Source organism: Lathamus discolor, chromosome 1 (assembly GCF_037157495.1).
Source record: "Lathamus discolor isolate bLatDis1 chromosome 1, bLatDis1.hap1, whole genome shotgun sequence".
NCBI classification, from domain to species: domain Eukaryota; kingdom Metazoa; phylum Chordata; class Aves; order Psittaciformes; family Psittacidae; genus Lathamus; species Lathamus discolor.
Genome location: NC_088884.1, coordinates 107678168 through 107705418, shown reverse-complemented (window position 1 = coordinate 107705418; position 27251 = coordinate 107678168). Strand labels below are relative to the sequence as shown.

The following is a 27251-nucleotide window of genomic DNA, read 5'->3' as shown; positions in this document are numbered from 1 at the left end:
GAAAATCCTTGAAATGCAAGAAGTGAGTTTTCCCCTTCAGCCAACAGATCAACACTGCAAATATTCCCAGATCCATGTGCTTCAAGTTAGGCTTCCCAGTCAAGAATGGCATTCCCTTAAGGAACATTTGGCGTGATTTACCTGCCTGAACCACAGTCAATTCCCTTAGTTTCAAGGAGCTTCAAAGACACTTTGATGAGTAGACCTAATTTCTATGAGCTGGCTACATATGGAGATGGTGACACCCGTCTCTAATCAGCCAGGCCTTTTTGTTGACCATAAAGCTTCTGAAATAGTTCCTCCCCAACCTATTGCTACAAGCTAAATATCTAACATAGAAAATAATTTCTAAATTGTTCTGTGGGTGACTTTGATGCAGATGATTCAAGTGATTCCAGCATGGATTCACAGAACTCCTTGGCTCTGGCATCTTCTTTTGTGCTCTGCTGGGACCATTGCAGTCTACCAGCCTGCAGGCATCTTTTTTAAAATTCCAAAGAATTGTCTTAGTCTCCTAGAGCTGTGAAAGGAAAGAAGGCATTTGCTAGAAGTGAATATTGCCTATAGGCAGGTCTTGTTGAATGATCTGGGTTCTTGAAAAAGGAGTGGGGAACGCTTATTGCTAAAAAGAAACTCTGAGTACCATTACAGCATTTCCTTAGCATCTGTGAAGGTGAATTAGTGCCCCAGTGGGACTTTTTAAGGTCATGCTTTCAGTGTCATGTTATAAAAGAGAAGCTCTCTGACAAAACAGTGGCAACAGACACTAGAAATGAAGTTGGGAGAAGAGACTGGGTTTGGCCCTTTTGCATGCAGAAACATCTGTGCCTGCACTTAAGCCAGCATGGGGATGAAGTGGAGGAGGATCAACCTGTCACAGTGGGCATTGTAGGTCCTAAGGAGAGGGATACAAGCAGGAAACTTGAAACAGCAATCTGATTTAACTAGATTGGCCATCTACTACTGCAGGGACAGGAAACAAGCTAAAATTTCAACATAACTATCCAATACTGTCAAATAATGTGCCAAAATAAATTTCCCCTCACTTGGCATAAAAATAATTGGGAGCATCCTTAGCATTTTCCACTTCCAGTACCCATAAGAGCAAAGAAGTATATATCTTAGCAGCATTAGGTGCCTGGCTTTCAGGTAAGCCATGCACCACATGCTTCTGACCTCCATTTCTAGGTTTCTTGCAGTTTTCCAGTTGTTAGGTTCTATGCACTACAACATTTCAGAAAAAGGATTCAGCTATTCCAAATCTAACTTGAAAATTAAAGCAACGTAAAATGATGGTAAGAAATTGAAAGGACTTTTGCTCTCAAATATATTTCCCAGAAGCAGATTTTACTGACTGAAGTACTGTATGAATGAATTCCGGCTATATGACTTAATAAATTCCCCACAGATTGGTATCAGTTTTCTTGTTCTTTTCTTAAAGGACTGTGTTGCCGCTGCCTTCAGTTGAAGAGGATTTCATCAACTGAAGTGCAGAGCTAACTCTAAAGCTGCTTTTAGCTGACTGCCGATGATCTGTTGTCCTTGTGCTCACCTGCAACTTCAGATGGATGTTCCATGCTCCTAGATAAGCACAAAATAGATAATTTGGTTTTCTATCAAAGAATGCTTTTTTGGGGAAAATGGTGATCTGCTAATACTACAGTACTTTTTGGAAAAAGAACATTTCAGTTTACCATGTCAGTGAGGGGCTAGGGGGGAATCAGAGAGAGGATTAAAATGATCTAGACATCTCAGGTTGGTATGCTGGGTTTGGTTTTAGTTTTCAAGTGAGTATTCATTCCCTTTCCATCTTACTTTAAAATGTCGTAAAACCTCGGCCAAAACCCAAACAAATAATAAAAACCCAACAAACAAAGAAAATTTGCTCTAAAATATTTTAGTTGACTAAAACTTAGTATTTTGTGTTTGTGTTGCATCAGGCTGAAGCAGAGGTTATCTTACTTTTCAATCCTGAGTAGCATGGAGTGGGTACATAAGGACAGATCATTCACTCTCTCTTCTAATACGACGGCTAAGGGAGCACCATAAAAAATTAAAAGAAAGCAGATTAAAATAGGCTGAAAGAACTGATTTTGTTCAGTAAGCCTCCAAGTCTCAGAGGATACAACTACATGGGGAAATTACATATGTGCCATACACTTCCTTATGCATTGTTTTTTGGCTGGTATAAAACAGGAGATACTGGGTGGAGTAGATTATCCAGAAGAGTACAACCCATTGTTTCCATTTAAATTCTCTGTTCTTTTTACACTAATATATATATATAAATTTTACGCACTAGTTTCATTAAATGAAGCCCTTATTTTACATGGTACCTCCAGCAAGCTAGGTAGAAATTTAATTTTAGATTAAAATAGCTAGCGGGTAACAGGTCCTTCTAGTTATTCTTCAGCATCTCCCTAGTCCCAGTACCAGCTGCTGTGTGTCTCTACCTTTTTCCACGCAGAACTGGTTAAACAACTCACAGGATCACAATTGAATTAAGAGCCATTGCCAAAGGATTGGGCAATGAGTTATATATATTTCAGTCTCACCTGTTTACTCTAAGAGCAAGACAGGACATGCAATGCACATCTGTCTAAGATGTATCCTTCACAAAAAATGTCACAAAGCTGCATGAAAAAGGAAACCTAGGAACAAAACAGCTTGTTTTGAGTCACTGAGAAATCCTACTAACAGACTGCTATCATATCAGTTTCTTTAAGAAAGACAGAGATCTGACATCTCTCTCGTCTAAATGGCTGAGATTTTCAGATGCAAAAAACTGATGGGCAATCAAGAATGAAAATACAGAATCACAAGATTCAGTAACACTTTCAGAATGATGCAGCAAGACTGATCTTGAAAAGGCCAAAACCTGTCAGTACAGAATAACATACAATGCTGTCTGTATTTTCAGGGAATCCTAGTGAGAGAGAAAGATCTTGTCTTCAGGAGAGTGACTGCATGGGCATTCAGCAAGAAGAAGGTGAGCCAATGTCAGCTGAGCAGAAAACGTACTGCCTGCATTTGGCACCGACACTTTGGTAACATCTGACAGGTCGTTTTCATCAGATTTCCTCAAGTCAGTGTTAAACTAGTTTAATTTTTATTTTGCAAAGACACAAGCACAACTCTTCACAACTGTTTCCATATGGTGCATTCAAGATACACTTACCACAGGTTTTTACAAAACAGCTGCAGAAAACAGTGCTGAAAAGCAAGTATTTTATAAGGCATTTCATACCTGTCTTTGGGTAGTCAACCCACAATCTTCTCTCTCAAAGGACAGTCTCGCTGCCTTGTAGGGAGCCTCATGCTCTCAAATCTCTCAGGTGCTTTGGAAAAATCACCTACAGAAACATTAACCCTGTGCTTTTGAAACTGTTAAGACATCTGAATGCTCACTTCCTATTAATTTTCATTCATTTCAAAACACATATATCGACAGCAAACCTAGTTCCCAAGGGATCCCCTGAATGGGGACAACTTTGTGCCAACAGCCCCCTCTGAAAGCAATTTGTCAGCTGCCACAGACATGCAGATCGTACGTGTACTACCATGACCAGCTTAGTTTTAGAGAGTCCTGCAGTGCTACGGGATCAACAGGTTACCTAATGGACGTTTCAGACTATCTCATCAGTTAGCTACTGACTAATGGGAGATAAACCTTTCGGCATTTTCCCTCCAGTTGTGGGCACTTAACTCTTGGGAAACTGATGGTGGAGTACCACAGAAATGGTTATCTCCATTATCTCCATGCTGCAGCATCCCCCAGCTAGATGTACAGCCTTCATGTTGATGTAACAGCTATGCCCTGCAACATCGCTGTTTGCAGCAGAGCCAAATCCAGCCCTATCAACAGTACAGCTGTCCTGTTGTGAATGAACCAACATCCACAGCCCCTTCCATGGGGCTTCCCCCACAGTGAGCCCCAGGGCCTTGATACAAAGCCACGTTAACACATGGCCCTGCTCCCATATCCATCTGAGGGGAGGGATTATTAGCAAGGCCACAGTCATAGAATCATAGAATAGTTAGGGTTGGAAAGGACATTAAGATCATCAAGTTCCAACCCCCCTGCTATGGGCAGGGACACCACACACTAAACCATGTCACCCAAGGCTCTGTCTAACCTGGCCTTGAACACTGCCAGGGATGGAGCATTCACAACTTCCCTGGGCAACCCGTTCCAATGCCTCACCAACCTCACAGTAAAGAACATCTTCCTCATATACAATCTAAACTTCTCCTGTTTAAGTTTTAACCCATTACCCCTTGTCCTATCACTACAGTCCCTAATGAAGAGTCCCTCCCCAGCATCCATATAGGCCCCCTTCAGATACTGGAAGGCTGCTATGAGGTCTCCATGCAGCCTTCTCTTCTTTAGGCTGAACAGCCCCAACTTTCTCAGCCTATCTTCATACGGGAGGTGCTCCAGGCCCCTGATCATCCTCGTGGCCCTCCTCTGGACTTGCTCCAACAGCTCCATGTCCTTTTGATGCTGAGGACACCAGAACTGCACACAATACTCCAAGTGAGGTCTCATGAGAGCAGAGTAGAGGGGCAGGATCACCTCCTTCGATCTGCTGGTCACACTCCTTTTGATGCAGCCCAGGATACGGTTGCCTTTCTGGGCTGCAAGCACACACTGCTCTACTAAGATGAAAATTGATGAAAAGGCCCATTTCATTTATCCAAAAAGCAGAGTAAGGAAGGCAAAACTATCTACAAAACCTCAATAATGGGTTCAGCACCATTTCTAGAATTAGAGAGAGCCACTCTGTGCGGTGCTAAATTATGTGTAGTGAGCAAGTGTGCTACAGGAAGACTTATAGAAACAATTACAGAAAAAAACAGAACTTAATAAAAACAAGGTTAAGAATTTTTTATCTGGTAGCCCCACAGCAATCAAATTGAAGAAGGTACTTTTTGGTGCTTTGCATGTACAAAGAAAAAGTTTTAGTAATTATAATAGCTAACAAGCAAAGCTCAACTACCTAAATACTTGCCAAATTCTGAAATAAATTACCCTTTAACCTGTCTCTATTTTGTATGCTTTATAGCTATAATTTCTAGCAGAGAGACAGTAGACGAAGCTGTACTCGTTGATACTTGAAATGTAGTATTATCACTGGATAAAACATGTTTGAAAAGAGTCAAGATTTTTAGAAACCATGCCCCAAAATTAAAGTTATCTAAACATATTCTGTTACAGTCCCTCCCAATCTGAGGAATTTTGTTGTCTAGGCAACCTGGTCACAGTGTACCTTGGACAGTTCAGACCATGTTCACAGTTTTAAATAGAAATACCATACATTTAACAAAGAGCTGTTTTTTAGCAAAAGGTATATATATGTAATAGATACTAATAGCCCATGTATTTGCTTTGTGCTAAGAGGCCAATATGCTCATGTAGTACTTGCGGAGACTAGTGTGATGTGTAAATCTGAGTGAACAAAAACGTAAGGGTGCTGAAACAGTGCTTAAGCCTGATTAGCTGGGTGGAATAATCATTTGCATAGAGCCCCCCACATGTACGGTCTTGTTGGTCTTATCAGAGATGTAAGAAATATTTAAGAACTGGTAGAGGGGGTGTATACAGGTATTTCACAGTTCTTCATTATAACCAATTAGAAACTGGTAAAGCAAGTGAATCACTTACCAAATTCCAGTCCTAATGTTTTCTTCAGGAGTTGGAAGTGATAGCAAATAGCGTGGGGTTGCACACTACTGGATCCATTGGCAAAAGCATCACTGGAAAACATCCTGGGAGTGGCCAAGCACAGTAAAATTAGGAAGTGTTCAGTGCAAGCCTCAGTACCTTTTGTATAGGGAGGCATGGCAGGTGGAGATTTCTATGAAGATATTAAAATTTCCTGTGTAAATATGCCCAAAAGATGTAGAGCAGCTACACTTTCTTGCTACAGGATTGTGGGAAGATATGCAAGATTCGGTTCTAGCTGAATATTTCAAATCTTGGCCTGAAACAAGAGGCATTCCTGCCTGACTCACAATGGCCTTGTCAGAAAAGGGAACAAAGTTCAACAAAATATGTATATGATGCTTTGCATTGCTCAGTCGCCTGGATAGTGTATATTTGGTGTCACATTACCAGACACAAAAAAAACCACTCACGGCTTGGTTGCAGTCTTGCCACTGCTAAATATCAGCAAGTTCACTTGAAGAAGTTGGACCATAGGGACTATAAGACCTCTGAGAAGAGGCTGGACTGTGAGTAACCACAATGACTGGTGGGAATTATGTTGATGGGCACTGCCTATGTTGAAAAAGAGAAGGAACTGGAACAGTTAGGCTGACAAGGAAGAATCAATTTTTGCATGAGTTTCTACTTATTACCTGCATGATGTTTACAAATGTATCACTTAGCCAAGCAATGCCAAGCTAAAGACTTCTCAGAATCCTGTTTAGTCCTTTGAATCACTACCAAATTCCATTTACTGCCTTTGCAAGCAGAGGATCTCCACACGAGAACAGGAAAAAATCGTTAGTACCAAGGTAGGAGAAAATCCTTAACCTAACTCTGCCTGGCATGGTTTTAAATGGCAAACTCTGCCTTCATACAGCCTAAGTGAGTTGTGGGAAGCCTTGTGTATCTTAAAAGATGTCAAGAGACTCAAGACTGCTGTAGGCAGAATGAGGGAGACATTTCAGAGATTGTACCCCTGTGTAAGTTAAATAGTATAAGAACAGTTACATTCCAGAAATACTTACATTATCTTCCAGTTACTTTTACATATTCTTAGGTATTTTATGCCTGATCCTTGGATAATGTACAGTAGTCACACAAGTTTAAGTGGCTGGGTTTAGCTGCAAGCATCATTCCAGCAATTAAGCCATTTCCTCAAATCCATAAATTCTGCTTCAGAGTTGTTTGGGTGACAGGGCACCATTGATTCTCCCTTCTACAGAAAACTTGCAAAGCAAATCAATAGGACTGTACATTTGGAGGTCCCTGGCACACACGCACTAAAAAACCAAAAACAAAGCAAAACAAAAAAACCCAAAATAAACACCCCAAACCCCACAAAAAAAAACAATAAAAAAAAAAAAAACACCCAAAACCCAGCTAACCAAAAACCAGAAACCCACATTCCATAAATAGTACCATGCTATGAGAAAAGTTTGGTTTGGAACAAGATTATGCTAAGACACTGAATTAATTGAACTGATTTACTGCCACTTGAAAAAGCTTGTAAATGATATTGACCTCAGCTTCTGTGCCCACAGGTACCATTACCTAAACATCTTTATTGCCCTCCTTGTAATTTTTTATTTGTTTAAAAACCTTATTTGCTAATAAAACTCATATATTTATAATTCTAGCATCCTGTATTGCAGGTAAGGAGCACAGTCACAAGGAATATCGAGAAATTTAGTAGAGGTAAATGAGCAATTAGATTATGATATACACAGTGGTTAAATAATTTACGATCCTCAGAGTACAGATAAGCACACTGTTCATTTCAAATAAAGAAGATTTAACTTTCATTTCTCCTTTGATCTAAACTGAATCCTTCCACAGATTATTTATCAGTTGACTGAATCTTGTAGGGAGATGAGGGTTCTGACCTCTGCTTATTTATTCCATTTTGCTATTTAACTTCAGTTTGCTTGAAAAAACAAGGACAAGGCTGTGACAGTTCAGAGATGCAATTTGCCTATTGAACTTCGCCTGGTATCTGTTAGACACACGAAACAAAAGAAACTGCATAAATATTCATCAGCAAAGAAGTCAACCATGATGGTAGTTTTGAAGCATTATATGATATTTTTGCAACTATAATTGTGATTCATCAGCCCTAATGATATCTCACTATATTGCATGACTTATTTTTGCTCATGTGAGCGTAACTGATTTTCCCATTTTATGTCCTGCCTCTTATTTGTTCCCAAATATGAAAGTAGTTTTACACAATAGAATTCTACTCCATAGTATTGGACAGCTTGGAGGTTTTCCTTTCAGGTAACAACAGTGGTATCAGTTTGTTCTACCCTTTGTATCTCATTTGAATAAAGCCTGTAATGTGACGAGTAAAAAGGATATGAACCTCTTGGAGTGAGTCCAGAGGAGGGCCACAAAAATGACCAGAGGGCTGGAGCATCTCTCCTGTGAAGACAGGCTGAGAGAGTTGGTCTTGTTTAGCCTGGATAAGGGGGGATGTCTTTAATCTTAAAGGGGATAGATTTAGATTAGATATTGGGAAGAAATTCTTTACTCTGAAGATGGTGAGACACTGGTACAGGATGCCTTGAGCAGTTTTGTATGTCCCATCCCTGCAAGTGTTCAAGGTCAGGTTGGGTGGGTCTTTGACAAACATGGTCTAATGGAAAGTGTCCCTGCCTATGGCAGGAAGGTTGTAACTAGATGATTTTTAAGGTCACTTTCAACCGAAACCATTCAGTGGTTCTATGAATTGGAAGATGGTGCTGCCTTACAACTATCTAATTGGGTAAGGAATTATGGGGTAGGCATTAGGGAGCACAGGCTCAGCTTTCAAACCTATCGTTACCTCTTCAGAAAGAGCTACTTTTTCAGCCTAGTTTCAAAAGGCAGCTTTATTTATCAACTCTGTTTATCCTTACAAATTAATCTTTTAATGACTTTTCTTCTCTTTTTTTTCCTGAATTGTAAATCTGACAGAACACAGACAAAAATTATCCCATGTTAGAAAAACACACAGTTCAACTTACTGTTTTCTGACTACAGCTATCCCAGCTAGGATTGTCAAGACATTGAAGTTACATTTTTAAAAGCATGATAGGGTCCTCTGCCCGACTGACTTTCAGTAGGTACCTAAATCACTGAGGGTCTTTCGCATGTATTCCAGAAACCACCTGAAAGGTGATGGGGGAAGAATATCTAGTCCTTTTAGACACAGGAAAATTTAGACCTGGGTGACAAACCTGCATATATTCTACAATACTTAACAAAAATGCCTATAAATCTTCTGGATTCCACTGAAAGTGTGAGCTGAGGGCTTGCTTGATTTATTGGAAGAAGGCAAAGGTAGGAACAAACAAATGCATTGTTGTAGCTTCCCTCTAGTCAAAGCATTACGAAAAGACTGGGGCAGATTTTATTCAAAAGAAAGGTGCTCCTCCTTCTCCTTCCAAAAGGAATTGGAGATATTATTTGAAATTACCAAATATGCAAGAAACATTCCCTAAAAAAAAGCTGCAAGGGACAAATGAACATGACAACTGGAGCATAGAAAGGTCTCTATAGAGCTGAGCTACAGCTACAGTCTGACCCTGCCAGGCTTGGCAAACCTCTGAAAACCCCAGTCCTGATCTGCTTCGTGCAGGGCTGGCCCTTTATGATTTGCCCTCCTTTTTGGACTGAATTGCCTGAATTGTCCTCACTTGCTGTGAGGACAGTCAGGTACAGGATTCAGAGGGTCTGCAGGATCTCAGACCTCAGGGGTTTTCAAGTGCCAACTGGACAAAGCTCTGAGCAAACCTGCCTGGATGCAGCATTGGGCTTGCTTCCGGAACTCCACCTCTGCCTCACTGTCAAAAAGTCTTATGCTTTCTCCTTTAGAAAGTCTCATGCTTTCTGAAAGATCACAGCCCACAAGTCAGCAACAGAGAAATCCAGTAAGTTTCTGCTGTTGTGATTCAAATCCCCAGTATTTACAGTATGGGTTAAGTGATTTCAGTATCACTAGCAAATACCACTTCTTGCTGAAAAGAAATGAGATTTTGATGAGCTTTGTTGGCAAGGCCCGTTCATTTTAGTCTCCAGGAAAGTTTTTCCCTAGGAGTCTTCTTTGCAAACTTACTCCCTCAAAATCCATTCTTCACAGTCTCACAGTTCCTCTTCAAGGTACATCCCAACAACACTGGGGCTCACTAGGGTCCATAGCAAACACCATTCTTGCAGCTCCTTTCACCTGTCCTTTGCTGAACTCTGACGAGCACCAGATATGTTGCTTTGAACTGGATGGAGCATCGTGCATAATTAATATATATCCCTTTCTCTTTGCTCATTTCAGAGAACATTTTTACTTATTGCTTGCTTGGTTAGGAACCATGAAACTAAACAAAGTAGGTCTGGAAGGGGCCACATGGGATCACATCCATTACCCTTTCCCTAAGGCCTACAAAGTTAATAATGGAACAACAAGCTTGCAAACTCCAGCTGCCAGGCTTTGAAAGTTTGACTTATCTAAAAGAAGTACACTGCTCTTGTCAACATGGGAGAGTCTGCATGTGTTTGCTGATCTGTGCAGAGATTCATTTTAAAGCGTACATTGTTCTCAGACGGCCCATTGCTACCATTATGTGCATCAGTAAGTTTCATATTATGCAACTACCAGCACTTATGTTCAAGGAAAGCACTTTTTATTCATGACAAAAGGTAGTTGCTATGCTCTCATTAAAAGACACAAGCAACAAAAGATTGGTCCTTGTGCAGCAACATCTTATGCCTATTCTGTTAAAAATATTTATTATATTGAGGAATGTGCTAAGTTTCTGCACCTTTCTCTCATGTAGCACCGCTAACTTCTAATGCATGTCTTCATTGGATCTGACTGCTTAGTGAGTTTTAGCTACTATCAAATACTCCTTTCACTGCACAGTTTCTTTATAGGTCATTCCTCTGAAGACACATCCATACATGACAAATGCTGTTGTCTTTTATCAGTTCTTTGTTTCATTTAGATTATTCTTCTGGTCATTCCCACCTCCATAAAGCTGCATTTAGAGACATTATGTAATGAGGAGCTGAGATATCTGAGTGTGAACCAGATCTGTTCCCTCCTAAGAAGGTTATGTCTATTAAGTCAGGTCCCGGGAGAGTCAGAAAAGACACAAGACTGTTCTAAACTGGAATGCAGACACCAAAGTCCTACAGTATATCAACTGCTAAAGCAGCCTGACAAACATGATATTCAATCTACAATACCACAGATACCCTCAGGTGTTCACATACACAGGGTCATGCATCAGCTCTGAGAAAGGTTAGCCTAAAATGGGAATAAATATGAACTATGTGGGCCCTTGAGGATCTCTTGACTGTTCCTTGTAGCTCGCTGTGTCCCAAAACTTACAGAAACACTCAACACTGTGGTAGGCAAAGGCATAATCATCATTTCAGCTAAGTGGAGGGCGCTGTCAGTGATCATTGGGCACAGTAACTTTTCTGTACCTGCAGTGCCAGCTGCATTGTCCTCTGGGATTTTTCTAACCATATCTGCCTCAAAAAAACCAAAGATTTCTTACAAGTAAAAGCAGGGGAGAATATTGCATGATTAGCAGTGAATTCCTTGTGAGGGTCCTGCAACAATGGGAATGTGGAAAATGCCCAGGGACTTCTGAAATCCTTGCATTGCATTTTCTGCTCTTGCCTATTTGACTACAGCAGCAACAACATATGGCACTAACCAGTACAGTCCAGTGTTCACACCCTGGTGTGAATGCAGCCACACCCAACTATCTACCTACACACACACACACACACACTTCAAAGAGACAGCAGACAAAAGCTGGACCAGAGAATGAAGTGCTTTGACTTTGGCAGCAAAACTCACCAGCTCGTATCTCTCTATGGAAGACAAAATCTCAGCACCACACTATGCTATTCCACAATTTTAAATGACCAGTCTCAAGCTCTGATTCCTAGATTAATTAATAATCACCAGAAAATGTTTGCAGGACTGTTCTATAAAAATAGAGGGGTAGGTGAAACTATGGAGAAATGTGCAGGGTACAAGAAGAAAACCACTGATAATAAAGTATATATTGTATATGCTTCTATACATAAAGGCAACATTAGCTTTCATTGCAAATGAAAGATATTCCTAATTTGCTAGTGAATACCAGCCTTCCATTTTTCGTTTTTCCCCATCAGATTGCAATGCAAATTATCCTTTATGAGTAAGTATCCTCTGCTCTGGCCTAAAATGTAAGCAAGACTAAGATATAAACTTAACAACAGAGCTATACTATGCCAAGATTCAATCAGGATCAGCAGATGTTCTCTACAGAAACCTTCCTCAAACAAGAAATCATGATTTCCAGCCAGTAATGTTTCACACACAACATGAGTACAACTTGAAGAGTATATAGTACTCACATAAAGGATACACAGAAATAGACCAGGTGGCAAAATCATTGTCACTTCCATGGAAATGTTGGCAATCGATCAAAAAAATTCTGCATTTTACTGAACCTTAACTGCTCATTTGTACAAGTGGATAAATATGGCTTTAGCAGGTGAGTCATTCTGCACAGGAAGGACTGTTGGGAGCATTTCACTTCCAGAGCTGTCTGCTCCTGTGTCTATGTACATTATGATCTTCATGCCTTCTTTTAAAAAGGTGTACTTTATGAATTCAAATAATATTTTGGTTTAAATCCTCTTTTAAAATATGTTAAAATTTTAAAGAAAATTTACAAGGAGACCACTGCTGCATCTCCAATAAATTGCTTTCATGGATACTTAAGGCTAACTAACTTTAAAGGCTATAAGCCACTCTTAGACAGCAGGTCTAAGCACATGATGGAGAAGGATTGAGGAAAAAAAACTTTTAGCAGTATTCACTGTCAGCACACTGCTAACTTTAAAAGCAATGAGGAAGCAATGAAAAGCATCACAAATTACAAAGATCAGCATTCTGATGAAACAGTCAATACATTTTCCTTCCACAGATTCCGTATATAAGATGTAGATTAAGAGCTACTCTCTGAACCTGCAAAGAAAACTTTTACTGCTCTATCTGCAAGCAAAGATTTCTTTGAATGCCGATAGTGGAATTTGTAATAGCTCCTAGCTGACTGCAATGTCAGAAAACAGCATTTTCTTTGGGCTTTGCTACAGCTGAAGTAACTTCGTATTGTGTGCACAGACTTCATTTTGCTTAGATGAACAGGGTGATTACAGCATTGTCTTCCTTCCTTTCTTCCCCCACTCCCCACGTTACAATGTGATATAAATTCAGTCACACCTTTGATTACTGTGGATGGGATACTGCAAACACAGAGGTGTGAGACAATATAAAATGCGTGTGATACAGTAGTAAATGAAAGAGCACTGCAGAGGCACTATTTCTCAGAAAAGAGATTAAAAGAGGAATGGAATCCACCTTCTCTTGCAGTCTTCCATGACAAGAATACTTAGTTGGTTGTGAACAGTGTTATGATTTGGAAGTGCAAGACCAAATGAAAAAGGAGACAGAACCAAGCAATATGGATAGTGAAGAAGCACTGAGTATGTTTCAGAGTCCCCCTGGTGTCATGACCTGTCCAGTGAAGTTGTGAACAAGAACCTGCTCAGTTCTGCTCTTAAGTATATTAGTTAGTCTGTGTTATTTTAACCGAGGGAAACTTGACTTTGCTTGACTTAGCAGTGTGCCTTTTAGGACTAGAGCAGCCTTGCTTCAGTTAGATCATAAAGGGAAAAGTAGCAAAAGCTAATTTGCAGCAAAATTCAATAGGAACGTGGATCTAGTTCCTGTAAAATGCCTTGGGAAATCTTCCTTTGTAAAACTGTAATCCAGTCCAATTCTAAGCAGGAACAACAAATCCCATGCTTTTCGAGGTTTTTGATTTCTGATCAGTTTCTAAAGGCATGACTCAAAGGAGTGACAATGAGATTCTTCTCATTTGAATTACGCCTTCCTCTATCCCTGGGATTATCTCTCAGATAACCATCTAGAACAAACACAGCATTTGTCCACCCTATCAAATACATAAACCTCCAGTTAGATGACAAATTCCATCAGGATCTCATGGTGACCTCTGCAACTTGTGCAGTGCTCAGTGCTTAAAAAACATTTAAAAAAAATCTAGCCAGTGCACAGAGAATAAATGAAGATTTATAAGCTTTGATGAGAAATGAGAGTAGGGAATTATCTAGGCATTAGCTGGAATGTGTAGAAACATTTGCAGTGTACATTATGCTACAGGGATGAGATCCTGCAAATTGTTAAACTGCTATATCTAAATCATTAGGTGGCTCTGAAACAAGTGTCACCCATCATGTGTAAATAACAGTTGGAATTTCCAAAGAGTCATTGTAAAGAGGTAGCCACAGTGTGTTCTTAGATTAAAACTAATGTGTTGATTTTAAAGTGGAAGGTCACTCACTGCACAGTAATTAACCTAGGAGGTTATCAGCAGTGATTTGTTCTGATACCCTATCATGGAGAATTGCATGCTGCTCCTCAGAACAGTATTGAAATATCTGTTACCCGCTATCCACTGTTGGCTGACTTAATGCCAGCCAAAAAAATCCCCAAGTTATTTTCCACAGGAGACAAACTGATCCTATACATTTTATGTTCCTGAGGAATTAGGTTTAAAAGAATATTAGCAGCACTGCAGAAGAAAATGAACTATCAGGCAGAAAGGTAGCTGTAGCTGAACTGAAAAAGAAATTTTTACACATACTGAAAGACAGAACAGGACTTGCCAACTGGAAACAAAGAGAATAGAGAACCGTACTTGGATAACTTGCTGTCACTCTTCAATAGTTATTCTGCATGACCATCTGGAAATTCCTCTGTGGTAATTCCTTTTTAACAGTTCTATAATCACATCTTAATTTGTCATTTCTTAGAAGGATTAAAAGAAATGCTTTGCCTCTGCCAGCCCCATCTGTGCCTGTGCACATGAAGACCATGTACAGGCAACGCACACATGAAAGCTGCGAACAGTCACACCAACCTGCCAAAGCCGGTAATGCCTGAGGAAACTCCTTGAGAGTCTGCTTGCTGCACCTACAATCTCTTACCAGACTGTTTCCATATCAGTAGTGTTTTATCTTTAAGAAAACGTCCCTCAACATCAGCGAATACTAAAGGTTAGAGAGACCCTAGAGACGATAGAGCCCTCAGGCAGGACAAGTCCTTTTTCTTATCCTGAGGGTGCTTGTCCTCAAGAACAAGTTTAAAATATCTTGGTGGAGATACTCAGTTAGGCAGTCTTCTCCGAGAGATATAGCACTACTAGTAGAAAATTTTCCTAATGCTTAGCATGATTTTTTTTTTTTCACTGCAACTGGAGTCCCATTACTTTTTCTTCTATCCACCATGAACACAGAGAACAGATTTATTGCCTTCCTCTCTGCAACAGCCTTTTATTTATGTGGAGAGGTGTCCTCCATCATGTTCTCTCCTTCAAATCAAGTAATCCAATTTATTCTCTTCTCCAAACTAAATAAACTCTTTTCTCACAGTAAAAAATTCCCAAAATGTTTTGCTTTTCAATGTGTGCCAACTGAATTAAAAAAAAAAAAAAAAAAAGAATTGCATGAGGAGATAATTTAAACTGAAAGTTTGGACGTTTCAGCAAACAAAAGGTTGAAATTCAGTACCTCAGATAATGTCAGTGTCGCAGATAAAATTTAAGAAATTTTAATGCATCAAAAGAACTAAAAGAATGTGCTTGAAAACATTCTGATATTGACAGATCTACAGCATTTTCTAAAAAAGATGTTTGCTATGAAAGCTTCTCTTGGCTCTGTCACCCCAACTGAACAAAGCTCTTAACAACATGCCTATCTCCAAAAATATGAGCAGCATCTCCTCCTCTGCCCCTTCTTCCCCCCATCCTAATCCAACTTAGAAATTAAGTGTCTTCTTAGAATTTATCCTCCAGGAAGCCAATGCTTGCAGATAGAAATTACCCCTACCGTGAAAGCCCTCACACCTTAGAGCTAAGTGTGTCCATCATCTGAAGGACTGTTTCCGTAAAAATGTATATTTAAGCATTCCCAGTCAGCATGCCTCCATGGAGAAGTATGGTCCAGCACACCAGGAAGAGGGAACGGAAGAGACATGACACATTGAACTGTGTGTGGAGCTGATGCTAATACTAATGTAATCTGGAAAGGGCTCAGGGATATCTTGCATGACCCAGGGCTCAGGGATATCTTGCATGACTCAGTCCAGTGATGACAGCTATGCTGAATTACTCAAGATAACCTTTGAAACTTGATAGAAAGATTAGCTGAGATTTGTCACACTTATTCTGGGAGGGTCTTCATGGTCAATTAAGAGGGACAGGCACCCCCAACATGGAATGAAGTTGTAGGTGGGCAGCTGGAAGTACCATTCGCTCTCCTGTGCCAATTAGACTTCTAACCGCATCTAGGAAATAGCAGGATGAATCTAGGGGTGTCATGTCTTTTGGGATCTCTTTTTGTCCCAAGTGGTACTCAGGAAAGATGGTTTCAGCAAGTTTCCTGCTACACTAGGGAAAAGCAAAGTGTACATGAGAAGTATAATGACTTGCAAACAGGAGGATTAGCATTGTATCAAACCTGTATGCTACCCATTGACTTCAGGGGCTAGGAAGCAAGAGAACACCAATGTTTCTCAAAGGGGAAGAAGAGTGGAATGAGTACTATATCACTCTCCCCAACAATTACTTCTCTATACTGCGGTTACAGTGGGAAATGGATGGATTATAATGGACTTTCTTTCCATTGCTGCAAGGTCCTGATGCATAACAGGCAGCACTGGAAATTATGTACATCAGATTTCTGTTAGAAATTTCATTCGTTTATCTTCTGTCCCAGTGTTTCCCTAATTTTGTGGCATAAACTTTGCTGCTTTCATAGTTAATTCCTAACCACTCTAATTAAACTTATTGATTGCTTCAGAGGAAGGATGTGTAGGGAATGGAAATGCTTTTTACCTTACTTCTTTTTCCCAACTCTGTGAACAGCTGCTCCTCAGAAACAAACTTACCCTTTTATTACTTGCATAAAATTTAGGTCAGGTGTGGCCTAGAGATGTCAGTTAACTGTGAGAGCAGATGCTTTGGGAATCTGTATTCATGGGATCCCACAGTTGAGCAGGACATGCTGGGAGGCTGTACAGAAGGAACTAGCTGCAGCTCGGTGCAGGTCTTATCTACTAGAGATTTGTCAGAAGCTGCAGAACCTGCCCAGGAGTTTGGAAGTTCTCTCAAGATCAGCTTAGACTGAGCCATTCTTTGTCACAGATGGAGAGGAGCACCTGATGCCTATACAAACTATATTTTCTTACTCTCTTCTCCCCTTCCTTCTACCTTCTCAGGAAGTTCTGATGAACAATTTTCCATATGCACTATCATAAGCATTGTTTCCTTGCATCTTCCTCCCAGCCAAAGTCCCATTCCACCTGGTGATACATCCAGAACCCGTCTGCCATATGCATCATGGCTGCACCTCAGCTTTGCTCCCCCACCCAGCTGCTAGTACCTTCCCAAAACATGGATCAGAGCAGCTGGGCTGTCCTGGCCTGGCAGAGCTAGGCTATGGATTTGAACAGCATGTGGGGCGTCCAGCAGAGCCCCCAGTTCCTAACTGTACATTACTAAATACATAGTGACAAGACATATTAGTACCTTGTTAGGGAAATCAGTACAAGTGGAGGAAAAGAGTAACTAAAGATGGGAAGTAGGGAGAAAAAAACCTTTTCACTTGGAAATGTAAAGTCCAAAGCAGAAATAACATATTTCAGTGATCATATATCCCAGTTTAAAGATAATGTATCCTCCTTGAAAAAGTTGCTGCTTAACGCTGAGCTATATTATTTCATATTCTTTGACATAATAGAATACATATATTATGTATGGCTGTAAAACTGTGTTATTTTTAAAAGTTATTTCATTAAAGTGCTTGACCTTTTTATGTTTCATGAGTACATTTCTTATACAGTAATAGAAATAACGACTGTAAACCATTTTATGTTAATGTGCCTGCTCATTTAAATATTATGACTTGGATAATGAAATAGAGACCACCGTGCAATATTTGGGGTTGCAAAGATAAAGAAAAGGTCCATGAAAAAAATGAATTAAAAAATACCCGTTATTTGTTTGCACTTACAGTTGATTTTCTTGTTTTTAAGTTTATACTCCTGGGTGTTAAAATGTTCAGCAATTATCTGATTTGTAGCTACAACTGCAGCATGTTTACTTGCAAAATGTCTTCCAAATTAAGATCATTATTTGTCCTTTTAGATTTTCCCTTAACTTTGAAACTGAACATTTGCAGCTCAACGAGAAGCAGCAGAATTTTTACATTCCAAATGGCTCTAATGCCAAAGCATTTTGCTGATTTAATGGCTGGTTTTGCAGGATAGAAAAACACTAATAATTCTCAGCAAGCAGAAAATCAACAGCTATCGTTTTTCAAATGGGATTTCTATAGCTCTGTCAAGTGTCCCATATTGTACAAAAGAAAGGCAATTCAGTGCTGTGTTTGATTTTGCCTCCAGAGACAAGAGCTTGATATACCTTTTACTGGAACCCAAAATGCCAAATAATGTGGAACCCCAAGTTGGTTGGGGTCCCTAAACACAAGACTTAAGTGTCAGGAGTGCCTGAATCACTTGGGTCCAAATATTCTACAAGATACTCAATGCTTAAGAGCTACTGCCACCTTTAAGTGCCTGCCATCGATGTCTTAGGGATATGGTGCTCATATTTCTATCACTAAAAACTATCTCAAAAGCCTTAAGCAGACTGAACAGCTCACCCACGCTATAACCCAGCAGATAACTTCTCTTGAAACACATGTGAATTGCAACACACACAACTGGTGCATATCCCAGCAGTCTGGATACTCACTTGCACTGGGGCAGAAATCGGTGCCTATCTTTCAGGTTACACTAGCTTAAGCACAAACTGCCTAAGTTTACCCTTTCCCATACATGCGTACTCTGAAATCAGGGCTGGCTGTTTTCAAGTCTCTTCTTTCCTTGCACATAAGCAGAAAAAAGGGCTTATGTCCAAAATTTCAGTGCAGCCAAAGTAGTGGAAAATAATAGACTAGTACATTTTCCTGGCATGGCCAGCTATGTGGGCTCTTGACCTGCATCCTCCCCTCTTTATTTCCTCCCTCTGTGGCTTTGGCAGTTGCTTGAACATCTGCTTTGTGAAAAGGATCCTATTTGCAGACTCCCTGATGTACACACTGAGATTGGGGTGCTGTGCACAAACCTAATGGCACCAGTTATCGCTTGGCTGCTTTGGGTGCAAAAGCAGCATGGCTGTAAGGTATGTGTGTGCTGGGAGTCCCAGGCTGCCTGCTGCAAAGCCTTTCTTCAAGTGTGGTTTCATTGCTATTTGCACAGTGGCAGTAAGCTGAGAGCTAGCTGAGCTGTACCCACATATGCTCCTGTGGCACCTCTGAATGGCATTGTACACATTCGTGCAGGGAGAGGGACAAGGCACTGACAAGATTCACATCTGAACCACAGCTGTAAGCACAAAATTGCAAGCTCTTAGAGTGCAAGCTAGCTGTGAGCACATCTGGATGCACAGAGGACATTTTGTAATCCACAGTAAAAGCAACGGTTAGGTAAAATAATTTAAATACAAATGCCCAGAATCTTAATTTTTTACTCAAGCTTACTTCTGGGTACTCAGGGTGTGATTGAAACTCATTACACACAGCAGCCGCCATGGCTACTCCAAAAGCAGCACAGAGCAAGGGATGTGGCTCTGCACATTACCAGAGTTTTAATGTGGTTGGAGCCCTTACGCCAGAGTCGAATGGGATCGCGCAGGCAGTTTTCAATACCTGAATAACCCCTTCACTGAACACCTCCTGTAACTGGTTAATTCTCAGGGGAAGCTGCAAAGTTTCAGTGTGCTCAGTACTAAAATAGTTTTGGTTTAGAGAAAGATAATTGCAAATCCACACTGCCTTTTTCTGAAATAAAACTAATTCGGAAAGGGGATTGATGTTGAAAAACAGTGGAAAAACTCAGTCAAATCTCATCCTATGGCTGCATGCTCTGATGACCTGCACTGCTGTGATGTCAGCACAGACCTGTAAGCTCAGTTTACCTGATCAGGCAGAATGCAGGACAGGCTGCTCTAGGTCATGGCTGTGTCACACCTGCCCCAGTAACCTAAAAAGCAGTCAGGATTGATGAATGTCCCCCACACTCTTTTCTCAGTTCCCTTGGGTGGCTAGGGGGTGGATTTTTAATTTCCTGACACCCATTATCAGGCATTCTGCATCCCTGATTTTTTTTTTTTTTTATTTTTTCTAAACCAACCACATCTGTGACTCTTGGAAGTTTTTTGAGGGTCAAAGACAAGGCAGTAAATTCCTGGGGACTGACAGTGTGACATTTAAATATAATGACTCTTCAGAGGGAACAAAAATGGTGGCCTGAAGAACAAAATATAAGAGATCCCCTTGTGTGTTGCACTTTCTGTTCTTTGCAGGACAAGCCGGAGAGGCCGGGAAAGCTCTTATACACCAGACAGAGACATGGCGGAGAGGCATAAGGACAGACAAGCAAAGGCAAGATGGTACCAAGTGCTTCAACTGGGGGCAAGAAACCTGAGGTATTGTAAGGATTCCTTTGTTCTAGCACCCTGGAAAATACAGGTTGATGTCAGTTTAGGCACAAAAGGAAGAAGAAAAATTATTAAGGGAAAGTGCTGTACATTTATGTAAGCCAGTAGCGAACTCATGAGCAGACTCAACACTAACTTGTCCAGAGTCTCCTATAACTGTGCGATACCGCACCAGCCAGCTGCCTTCAGCCTGGCTCCCATACATTTGCTTTACCCGTTCCAGAAACAAAAGCGGTGAGACGCTCAGCACAATCAGACATACTGCAGAAAAAAACCCAACAACCAAACTCTCTGCTTTTAAATAGCATTCCTAGTGCAAATTGATGAAATGGTTTGTACCCCCCCACCACACCACCTTCTGACATCCATCCATTGGCTTGACAAAGCAGGTAGTCACAAAGACTCCACATGAATGCACCCGTGGCCAGGTTGCCTTGGAAACCTTCAGTGCTACCTAATATTGTAATAATTGGCAAGAAAATATAGGTTTTCTCCAATGATTCACAGCAGGCTTCCATTTTACATAAATACAAGCTTTCCATCTGCAGTTTTCTGAAGGTTTGCTTTGCTTTCTCCCCAGAAATTTTAGAGACATTTTCTCCCCAGAAAAATTAAACTGTTTAAATGTTAGAAATTATGTTGTATCAGTACAGGGGGCCATAAAGCAATTCCAGCTTCCCTGTGTCTAGTGAGAGGGGTTTATAACAACCAGGAAAAGCCCTCCAGTCATCTCAACCACATTTAATTCTGTGCACAGCTCTGAGCTGTAATTCAACTCTGACAGAATAAGTCAGTCCAATTGCCCCACACAACCTTGCTCAGGCTGCATGCTCTCCATGATACCATCTACCCCTCGGTGATGCGCACAGCACAACTAGTAGAAACTCTGAGCAGCTTTTACTATATGAACATTTCCAGAGTGTACGAGAACTGTTATGGGATGTACTCACCCAACACATATGTCATGGAATCAGTAAATTTAAGCTAAATGAAATTCATTGTTTGAATCCAATTAAAGCTCCACCAACATCAACTAAAGATTTGGGATGTTACATGGACTTGTCACTACACTGCTGGTTCTTAAACTTTATGGTCAGTGATCCAAAATGTATAGTCACTCACCTAAAAGAGAGAGCTCTTCTCTTGCTGCTTCAAGAAGGACCAACTCTCATAGGGCTCCATTTATACCCTGGTTGAATCTGAGCTGTGGTTAAATATGATCACATAGCCCTTATGGGCTTAGGACCCAGCTTCCTGCCCCTGTCCCTGCTGACCACCACCATACAGATGAGATGAACAGCTGTGCATGCACAGGCTCTCCTGTGAGGGGGAAGCTTCTGCAGGTTTTGATCAGAGATTTATCAAAACTTTTGTCAGGGCAGATGTACCTGCCACAACTTAGTCTCAAGGGAGTGAGACTTTGGAGAAGACCCTTACATGCTCACCTAAACAAAGTCTGTGAATAAGCTACAGGTGTGCCCACATTGCATGTACTTACCAGAGAGGGGTAAACAAACTCTTGGTACTGTGGTGATAAATTCCTGTGTTCCTTTGGAGAGCAGCAGCCTTGCAGCTACTTTTCCAGCTCAAGGACCAGCTTGTGGTGGAAGGAAACTGAAAATCCTGTTTTTCTGCTGAACAGCTCTACCTAGAAAAAAGGCAGGAAAAAATGCTGGACCACTGCATGCTAATGGAACCAAAAAGAAATGTTTGAGGATGTCACTTGAAAAAGCATAACCTAAAACCATAACACCTAAATGAGCAACTTGAAACACTTGGTGGTGGTTGAACAGAATGCTTTAAGTCATGCTAAAATGAAATTTTGCTTGGAACAGAGAAGTAATCCCAATTTCACCATTATTCACCTGTGAGTCTGAAGCCCCACAGCTGTTTAAAAAGCTCCTCCAAATGCACTGTGGCCATCCACAAAAGCAAGTTCTGGGGTTGAAGCAGGCTATTCCTGTAGCTGCAGCTAGGCTGATGAAACACCCTAAGCACCCTTTCCTGGGGCTGCTGCCTCAGCTGGGTGTCAAGCTGGGGCAGCATTGCCATTCTGGCAGAGTTGGGAGGCTCCTCACCCCATCATCCTGCTTTTGGAAAAAAAAAGTGAAGACAGCTGATACCAAGCTGTATAAGAGATAGATAGAGTTTTATTATCACTAAAGCAATAAAAACCTCTGACACATGACTTTAGACTGCCGAGTTAAAACTACACTAAATCAACTGTACCAAGACCAGAAACTTTGCCTTCTCCATTTGTTTTGGGGAAAAATATGGAGAGGTTCCTTCCTGTGTTTGTGTAATACAGCTGTTCTGTATTTCTGTCTAGAGCTTCCACAAACCTCCTGAAACTGAGATGATGTTTTTTTTTTTTTTTTTAAATGTAAAAGCATTGACTTGTATTTTAACAACAGAAAAAAAGCTCAAAGCAATTAATTTCAGCATTTCTAAAATTATATCTGCATGTGTTTTGGAAGACACGCTTTTAGCAAATATTTGTGCTTTTGTCAAATGTAATTAAGTGTCGCAGTGCAAGGCTACCTGGCATTTTTCCCCCATCTACCTGGACAAAGCTACTAGAGCTTAGGAGATGCAGTGGTTACCTTAACTTTATCTGAATGAGTTTCAGACATGTGTTTTCAAAAAGAACCTGGAGCCTAAGCATACACATTTAGAATTGCATTTTTCAAATGATCTCAGGACTTTTGAGCAGAGGTGGCAATAAAGACATTATGTTTTGAAAAGAGCTGACAGCTGTAAGATACTCAGGTTCCAGCATTTCCACTCCAGAAAACATGTGGGTATTGGACTTTGAGATCAAATTGGAGAATCTGGCAAGTCTGCCTTGAAAACCTTGGTTTTAATCAACCAGAGCTGCTGCAGAAGGAAATCATCTAAACTAGTGGATCTATGTCTGACATCACAAGAAATTTAGCAAGGAAAGTAGAAGATAAAATGAACAAAGTAAAGGTTAATAACTCACTGGGTGCCACTCAGTACTCATCCTCTCTGAATACCACACTATTTATTAAGGGTGTCTACCTAACACTTCAAACCCAACATCAGGTATCAGTGTATGTGCTATTCTTGCAAATGAATCTGCTCTTAAGTTTGGGTTAAAATAAAAGCAGTCTAAATGTACCATCATGCAAAACTTGTACTATTCCTGGCAAAACCCTTCTTTGGTTCACCTTGCTTTAATTTTGATATGGTTCCAAGATTCCAAACTTTGCAAGCAGGGAGAAAAAATAAATCGATAAAAAGATAGCTTGCCAGAAGGGAGAGCTCGCTGAAGAGTCCAGGCTTATGAGACTGGACATTAAACTCTTCTGTGGAGAAATAGGGAACTGCCCCAAATGTTTTAGTAATTGTTTTAAGCCGAAGGGCTCCTAAATTGACCTCTTTAACACAGACCAGCAGAAGCTGAACTAAATCCTACTTCTCTAACCCTGAAGAGGCTTTCTCTAAAAGCATCTCGTTCATGGGGAGAATCACATTGCATTTCAAAATTATCTTGTACCACATCTTATGTTTGCAATTTTAAGACTAAAGCAACATAATTCTGTTCACATGGAAGGCTTCTAGATCAGCCTTTTATGAATTTTACAAAATTTCTTGGAAATCTCTCATGCTATGGAAAATCAGATGGTTTTACAGTAATCTCAGAAACTATTCTTACATTCTTATGGAACCGAAATACTGATGATCTGGCACATAAACCCTGAAAAAAATTATGAGATTTGGGACATATTTTCTCCTGCTGAAAATGTCAATGCTTGATTTATCAGTGGGTTTCTCTTATACTGCTATAACTTTGCTTGGAGTTGCTTCATTGTTGTTTAGGGGCATGGAAATTTTCTTCTGCCTACCCTTAGTCTGTGCTCATGCTCTTTACCTTTCTGATCGGAGCAAAATGCTGGGCAGATGATACACAGCAGAGGGAAAACGTTCTGAAAGACCAGCTGTTTCCTCAAACGTTAGTGTTTTAGGAAATATGCCAGTTTAGATAGAAGAGAAAACATCTGACATGGAATAAAATGCTCAGCATTTTATTACTGCCTTTTTTTTGGGTCTCAATTTCCTATTTCAATCCCAATTTTATATAACAGCCCATCATTTTGAGTCCTGCATCTTGTAATATACACAATATATCTTTATTTATTGTTCTCCTCTAACCCACTAATCACATCAATGATTCCAATGTGTCTGTTTCACTAGCCTCCATCTACATTTGCATGCAGCAAACAAAAATAGCCAAACACCCACATTTCCAGTGAGATGGCATATGGGAAGTAGGGCTCTTGCCCTGACCTGTTGTAAACAGTTGGAGAAATGTCCAATTACACTGAGAAATACTGTAACAGATATTATAACTACAAAAAATAGCTCCCCCCCTTTTTCTCTTTCGTGTAGTAAATGCTATCAAACTGCTAAACTGGGCTGGGTGCATGCTGCAGTGATTTCAGCAGAAAAGCAGCACCTGGCTGCAGGAGGTTCTGCCGGATGGGAAGCAGGTTTGAAACTCAGCAGATGGAACAGATGAGCACTGTGCCAGCCAGGGGGTAGTACCTGGTGCACCTAGCAGATCACTTGCCGCATTTGTTATCGAGCTGGGAATGAGAGGCATCTTTGTTTTATTATCCTTTTTTTTTTTCTCTCCCTTTATGTGATTTTGCTTCTAGCCACTAGACAACAGCAGTGCTCTTCTCTGGAGTGTGAAAGATTCAGTAATAAAAGGAGCTCAGAAAATACAAAACATAAAACCAAAGCAGCCTCCCCTCCCCTCAAAAAACCCTCAACCCTAAAAAAAACAAAACAAAACAAAACAAAACAAAAAAGAAAAAGAGAAGGAATCTTGTTTTTCTGTAACAACTGGCCACCTCCAACCTGCAACCTGTTGGCTTCCTGTGATTGCTAATAACTCTGTTTACTCGGAGCTAGACCACAGCGGTGCTTTTGGACCACAAACTGGGCTAGCATCGTGTAAGCACGTAAAGAAGCAGTATTTATCACTGTCATGATTTTGTTGCTTTTTCCTACACTTTTAAGTGTTGCTAACAAGCAACTCAAGATAGCACAGCTGGTCTGAGATATGTCTCTGCATGAGCAAAGGAATGGCTTTGTTCAGAAAGCAAGCACACGTTATTCCTCTCAATCCACAATGAAATGCTGTGGTAATGGAAAAAATATCAGTTGTCCTTGCACTTTCTCCCTTTGTTTTAGCTCAGGGCTTTGCTTTCCCATATATTCCATGGGGCAGATCTGGAGTAAGTGCTCAGGATAGTAGGGTTTGAATGGAAGAGAGGATAGGTGTTGGGGTTTTTTTCCACCTCTACATTTGGGTCTTCCCAGGCTAGGGGTGAGAAGAGGGCTGGGCATTTATTCTACCAACATGTCAGCCAACATGTTAGACTCTATCATCTGCAGTCAAAGTTGTCGCAGGAAAATCTCTGGTGTGTACCTGGAAATGAACTCTTGGAAAATCAGCAATAAGGAGACCTGTAATAAATAAAACCTCATAGATTTCCTGGATGAGTCTGATGATGTGAATTTTACAGATGACACACCTGATATCCATAACCCCCAGATTGAATACATGGACAGAAATTAATTAAATATTTTCTTCTGCCCATTGATGTCTTTTTTTTCTTCAGCTATAACCAGCAAAACCACCCTCTACTCCAATACAGCTCAGCAAGAGTAAATCTTTTCCCTTGGGAAGGTTTGCAGCAAGGCAATAGAGCATTTCAGGGCAAGTCTAAGGTAAATCGACTCAGATTCCCTCAGAGACACTTACCTAAATCACCCTTCTTGTAGTGCCAGCACAACTATCCTTCATTTTCACAAGCACTGGAAAGAAAACAGAATAATTGAATTCATTTTTTCCCAAATAAAGAGATGTTAGAAAGCAAACTCAAGTTAACCACTTGAAAAATACTTTCTTAGTGCTGTAATTCAAAATAACAGTGAAAGGAAAAGGAAACAAAAAGAAAAATATTTTATATTAAACTGCATTAGCCAGTTATCTAATAATCAGTCGATTAAATTTCCTTGTGAATAACCCCTGCTATATAATGGCAACCCACATACAGTACATTGATACTTTATAGTAACTGTGTATTTGCCCTCTCATTATAAAATAAAACATACAGTATTTTAATGTAAAGGATAATGTCAGGTTTGATAACATCAGGCAGTTCATAGCTACATTTTAATATGGCAACAGCACCACTCAGGCTTCCTTTCTTGATGAAAAGTAGATTCTTTTTGTCACACAAGGAAATATTCGTTGTTTCAAGACTTTTGTGAGAAAAATGGTACAGACATTAAGTCAGAGGCGTGAAAGATTATTCATGTTCAACTTGAAAGTCAGGGACATCCAAAATACTCTCTTTCAAATTGCATTTCTTTTGATCCACTAGACTTCAGCTGAGACAAGACAGGAAATTAAGTCAAAGACTGATTCCCTTCCAATTAAAATCTAGTAGAGACAGCAGTATTAATCCTCTGTCCAAGATGTGCCCCTGCAGCTACCAGGGACAATGCTGCAGCTGATAGATGCAGGTCATCAGTGATTAATTCCTCCAGAGCAGCATGGGATGCCCCTTGTCCTGACATAAAACACGCTCTTGCCCAAAATGCTTCTGAAGTGTAACAGTGGAAAAATTATGCAGGGCTTAGGTATTGTGGGCTTCAGTCTGAGCTTTTCTGAAGGGGGCATCAAGGCCAGGGAAAGGGGTCTCTGCAGCCATGTTCCTTTGGGCAGGAGCTTTTGGTGCATCAGAGGCTCTGAGCCTTGCTTTCATCCACCCCTCCAGTAACCAGGCTTGGTGCATCATTTATTACCTGACTTAACTGATTTTGGGAAGCAGAACTTGAAAATGGGGAGGGTTCATTGTCAGAGACCTCTATGCAGT

The 27251-nt window shown here is 40.4% G+C and overlaps 1 long non-coding RNA gene across 1 annotated transcript in view; it reads right to left on the bottom strand.

Moving 5' to 3' along the window:
- LOC136007302 (uncharacterized) overlaps positions 1-21674 on the bottom strand; it is a 29819-nt gene extending 8145 nt beyond the window's left edge. Inside the window, exons 1-3 of the long non-coding RNA XR_010609604.1 lie at positions 21457-21674; positions 5666-5769; positions 3248-3353 (exon numbers count right to left, since the gene is read on the bottom strand). This is a non-coding gene — a long non-coding RNA (uncharacterized LOC136007302). The remainder of the gene's footprint in view (positions 1-3247; positions 3354-5665; positions 5770-21456) is intronic.
- Positions 21675-27251: the final 5577 nt, after the last annotated feature.